The sequence below is a fragment of the Triticum dicoccoides genome, chromosome 4A, assembly GCF_002162155.2.
Source record: "Triticum dicoccoides isolate Atlit2015 ecotype Zavitan chromosome 4A, WEW_v2.0, whole genome shotgun sequence".
In the NCBI taxonomy this organism is placed as follows: domain Eukaryota; kingdom Viridiplantae; phylum Streptophyta; class Magnoliopsida; order Poales; family Poaceae; genus Triticum; species Triticum dicoccoides.
The window spans coordinates 71,729,634-71,735,510 of record NC_041386.1 but is presented as its reverse complement, the minus strand read 5'-3'; positions in this window follow the sequence as shown (position 1 = coordinate 71,735,510).

The window sequence follows — 5,877 nt, the reverse complement described above, 5'->3', positions numbered from 1 at the left end:
CTCGGTCTGGTGGCATGCCTGATAGCTCTTCAGGGAATACATCTGGAAATTCACACACTACTGGAACCTTGTTTAGCTCAGAAACGTCCACCTTATTTAATCTCGGTTGCCGGGGTATTTTTCCTTCCTTGGCTGATACTCTTATTGTCTTCCCTTGGTGGTGTGTGAGAATTACGGTCCTATTGAAACAGTCGATAAACCCCTTGTTGGTGGTTAGTCAATCCATCCCTAGGATGACATCCAGTCCTTTATTTTCCAACACAATAAGATTTGCGTGAAACTCCAATCCTTCGAACTCAATGACCACATTCTGACAGTAATTCTGAGTAACTTGCTGAATCCCAGGGGACTTGATGATCATGGATTTCTCCAAAGGAAGCATCGAAAAATTATTTTGCAAAGCAAAACTTTTCGAAATGAAAGAGTGAGAAGCTCCAGAATCAAACAAAACCATTGCAGGTATTGTGTTGACAGGAAACGTACCGAGTACGATATCCGGAGCATTTTGTGCCTCCTCTTTGGTTACGTGGTTCAGATGACCCTTCCTGTGGTTATTGTTGGGATTGAAATTGTTTCACTTGGGCGCTGAATTGTTTCCGCCGTTGTTCGGCTTTGGGGTTGAGTTCCTTGGCTTGGGGCACTGTTTGGCATAGTGCCCTTCTTCTCCACAAGCGTAACAAGTAACGCCGGGGCGATAGGTGAATTCCTTGTCCCTTGCATGAAAATTCTTGATTGGGCGTGAGACATTGGATGAGGATTTGTATGTCCCACCCTTTTGAAAATCTGTCCTGCTTCGGTGATTGCGAGCATGATTAGTCTGGTCCCTTTTTCGCTTGCGGATATCTTCCAGACTGCGTCTCTCATTTTCCAGAGTAATGGCTTTGTCCACCAGTGTTTTAAAATCAGGAAAAGTGTGCACGACCAGTTGGCATTTAAGCGCGGGCACCAGACCGTCAAGGAATTTCTCCATCTTCTTGCTTTCAGTCATACGTTCTTCATTGGCATAGCGGGACAATAGAGTAAATTGACCGTTGTATTCTGACACTGTCATGTTCCTTTGTTTGAGGTCATCGAACTCTCTCTTCTTAATTTTCATAATACTCTTGGGAATGTGTGCACCACGGAAACCTTCCTTGAAATCATCCCAGGTTATATCATTTTCGTTGGGGTGCATGTGCATAAAATTCTCCCACCATGATGCAGCTGCTCCTGTGAGATAGTGCGGAGCATATAGTACTTTCTCGAGATCTGAACATTTTGCAATAATTAATTTTCTCTCCATATCTCGAAGCCAATCCTCGGCTTCAAGAGGCTTGTCAGTATGAGAAAATGTTTGAGGACGTGTCTTCTGTAGCTCAGATAACTTGGAATGCTGCTGATACTGTCCATGGTGATTTCCCATGTTGATGACTTGGTTCATCATTTCACGATGTTGTTGCTGACTCTGTTCATAAAGGCGGCACATTTGGGAAAGTGCCGTTTCACTGTTCTGTTGACTCGACTGCCCTTGTGTGAAATTGTTGCCTGGTTGAGTGTCATAATCTTCCTCTGGCGGAGTAGGCATGGAGCGAGTCCAAGGACGAGACATTTTTTTACTCTGGGATACATTTTGTAAAACTCATAAGAAAAGCGAAGATGGTCGCAAAAACAAATCCAAAATTGCACAAGGATGGCAAATAATTTAAATGACCAAGATCACTTAAGAAAACAAATCGAATTGCGCACGGAGAAGGACTGCTCATTACATATCTTACACGCGGGCGATAATTATACAATACATCACTCAGAATATGCGTACATAATCCTGACATGTTATTTAGGCTAGTGTACTTCTCCAGATCCTACATGATGCGCAAACAGGCTACTTCTCACAACCTATGCACATATAAACATATCATACAAGGCGGCACATTACATGGCGGCTAAGCGTACTCAGGCGGAGATGTTGACGACCTCCTTTGCCCTGCCGAGGGCGAGGCGTAGCGAGGTTGGGGACTCGACTTCCTCCTCGCTAATAGGCTCCATACGTGTAGTGTTGCGCAGAGTGGACGGAGCGGTTGCCAGGGGCGGAACAACACGAACAGGAGTGGGTGCGAAGGGTGGTGCAGTGCGCGCTGGAGTGGGTGCAATGACTTGGTTGAATTCTTCGATAGAAGGTAGGCGACGAGTAGGCGTATAAGATACTGAGGACGAGACCAAAGTCAGTGGCGGTGCGGTGGGTAGGAGCTCCCTCCTGTTGGCAGCACAGCCATGAACTGAGTCCATGCGGGTAGCCACGAAGTCGTCCGCCAGGTTGTCGAAGGCTGCCTCCAGGGCCCGGAGATACTCAATGAGCATCTCAAAAGCCTCGTCTCGTTCTCCTCTGGGGCAGGAGTATGCGTAGTGACAGGTGTAAGGCACATGGCACGGAAGATAACGGTAACGACGAGTCTTCATCACGGGGAGGACATCCCTGAGACGAGCTATCGCCTCGCGGGCTGCCATCTGCATAGCATGCCTCTCCGTAGGCATGGCTCTTCCCAAGAACCGGAAGCGGCGTAACTCACCACACCCTCCCTTGAACTGCACCGCGGCCTGGTGCATGGTCAGACTGTCGTTGACTCGGTGCTGGCAGAGTGTGAAGACTGGGCGTACAGATGGCCCCATCGCGACCTGAACGATGAAGGAAAGAAGCTTGACGAACCCATCGGGCACGTTGGCGAAGGTCTGAGACTCGCAGCTGTTGTCGGCCATCTACAAAAGTAGGCAAAAATTCTGCATGGTCAGATCATAAATTTATGCTGACTGACAGAAAAATGACTACAATCAAGAAAATATGGAAAGGCTCAATCATGCTAATAACCAATTAGCGATCGCACCTAGTGGCTTCCTACAGTCAGCCTGGCTCTGATACCAAGCTTGTCACGACCGGTTTTCCAATAAAAATATTTATTGAGAAACCAATCTTTTGAGTCCAGTATGAGAGAAATCCTCCTCACTGGTAGACAAATTCTTGACATAATAAGCCAGTAGCATAAAATATATTACAGGGTCGAACTACGGTTGTTCAACCAAATTATTACAACCACGCCAATAAATATACATATTGGCGGACATGACACAGTAGTGTGGAGGCATACTACTGACTCGAGGATAGGGCGGTGGTGGAAAAACACGGTGGGGAGAGAGATACAAGTCTCTAAAACTGTCACCTCATCGAGCGTCGAGGTGAGGCTTGATGAATTTATTTGGTAGCGGAAGCGGATATAATACAGTGACCAAATCCAGGGTCGTACGAGACTGACTGGGACTCCTCTAGGCGTCGGACTCGCTATCAAATTCTTCATCCATGAGATCGCCTTCGTCAGCATCTGGCCAAATCAACAAGCCAGTGAGTACTTTGAAAGTACTCGCAAGACAGTTCGGACGTAAGATATAACAATTGCATGCATGAATGCGTCATGATTAATTCACCAATGTATATTCAAAAATTAGCATAATGAGGTAAGTAAAAGGGAAACGGCGGTAGTCCGCCTGAAATCCCACAAAACATAAATGAAGACCGATCGAGTGTCTGAAGCGACGCCTCGAAAGGTGAACAAATAAATATAAGGAAATGATGCCACAGTCGGGCGTCTTAGCGAAACCACATAAAGGGCTTTAAAAGAAATGCCGCAGTCGGACGTCGGGGCGACATCACAGAAAGGGCTTTTAAAAGAAATACCACAGTCGGGCGTCTTAGCGACACCACATAAAGGGCTTTAAAAGAAATGCCACAGTCGGACATCGGGGCGACATCACAGAAAGGGCTTTAAAAGAAATGCCACAGTCGGACGTCGGGGCGACATCACAGAAAGGGCTTTAAAAGAAATACCACAGTCGGGCGTCTTAGCGACACCACATAAAGGGCTTGAAAAGAAAGTAAAATACAACAATGCCACAGTCGGACGTCTGAGCGACATCGCAGAAAGGGCTTTTATTCACAAGTAAATAATACTCATAATAAACATTCAATTTATGAGAATAAAAGGGTTAGTCCATTTACAGGAATAATCATTTAACCGGACTTAGCACTGATCCGATTCACCGGAGTCTCTGTCATCAAAACTGACATTTGATCAGGATAAGATAATATCGATCTTGGGCATGAAATAGATGATTTGGAGGAATATATGACTCTGCAGAGTTTGTACAAAAATTTTCCCACATCCAACGGATTTCCGTAGTCCCGAAGGACTAGTTCCGTTTACGGTTTTTTGGGAGAAAACACAGCTAACCAGTACACACCCATTCTACCTCTCGACGCTAGGTATCACCCTAGACATCGTCCAAGAAAAACTTTTGAGACAGGGAGATCACAATCTCGAATAGCATGGGATCAAATTTATATACGCGCGCTCTAAGGGGTGCCCCCCTCTCGGTCCCAACCGGAAACACCCATGCCCCCTGACCGGATGACTGGCTTTAATCCAGGGCCATGGAACCATCATCACGGCCTCTCCATTTTGGTGTGTACCAGGAAAGCGGTTTACAACTTACTAAGCCATATTCCTTACGGAAAACCTGTGGTAGTACAAGGAAGGAAGAATGGAAGGAACTGGAATGATACGAGTTGACATTGAAGTCACAAAGTCTGGCATAAGCCTGGCATGCTACAACACTGCCATCTTACCCATCCTCATGCCAACACATGGCCATGTATACTCACATCCATCCACTTATGGATCATCGAACTCACTTACCTCAACATTTCATAAAATAACGTTCTTCGGTATGCTCATCAACATGCCATGAAACTAACTAAATGCAAAACATGCCAAGACACTCATCATATCAAAAGTTCAAACATGCTTGCCTGGTTCAGAGTAGTCGGAGCCTAGCTCGGTGAAGTTCGCGGCTCCGTCACCTCCTTCGGTATCTACGGTATAGAGAAAATATATGCGCTATCGTAAATACCAACAGGTGCACAAAAAGTATTCCAAATATTTTTCAAATAAATCTGATAAAAAACTAGACAAAATTTTAAAGAGGACAGAAAAAGAATCAATCAAAAATACTTTTCTGTTTAAAAGTTATAAAGGTTTTTGTCCAGGGACTCATCTGTAATGAAACAGAAAGTTCCCAGGGGCTAGCTTATAAAACAGAAAACGTTCCAGTCTTGAATACGCCAGCCCAGAGGGGAAAGCGTATTTGGCCCAAAGGCGCTTCCAGAAAACGATTCACTTAGAAATGATAGAGAGGCTGACGGTGGGGTCCCACTCGTCAGGTTTAAACTTTCAAATGGGAGGGACGAGGCTCGTCGGCGCCCGAGGGCTGCGGTGGTCGCCGGCGGTGATCCACGGCGAGGTAAGGGGATCGGAGGTTACCAACATGCTCACCGTGTCCTTCCGCAACGGTGGGTGGTTGTGTTGGTCGCCGGGGAGCACCACGTCGACGGCGGTCTCAACTCCGGCGGACGGTGGTTCGAGCGTGGATGGAGCTCGTCGAAGAGAGCTGCGAAGGACAAATTGATGCTGGCGTTAGCTTACTGGGTGCTAGAGGGAGTAACTAACAGGGTTTGGGCGCCGGAGACGGCCTCACCGGAGCGAATCGTGGTGGAGGCCGAGGCGGATCGGGGCGGCCGGAGTTGGGGGAGGAGACCTCCTCGAGGTCCTCCGGGTGGCTTGGCAGAGCTTTGGTGAGGAGTAGAGGTGGTGCGTGCTCGAGGGTGAGCTCGGGGGCCCTTTTTATAGGCGGCCCGAGGCGGTGGCCGTGAACGGGGGTCTCCGGTGAAGATTACGGCGGCGCAGGGCTTGGTCGGGGGTAATTAGGGAGTTGTGCGTCGTCGTTGAGGTCCACCGGTTCCATTTAGGTGCTAATCGGGCTGGGATTTGGTGCTATGGGCGAGTTCGACAGAAC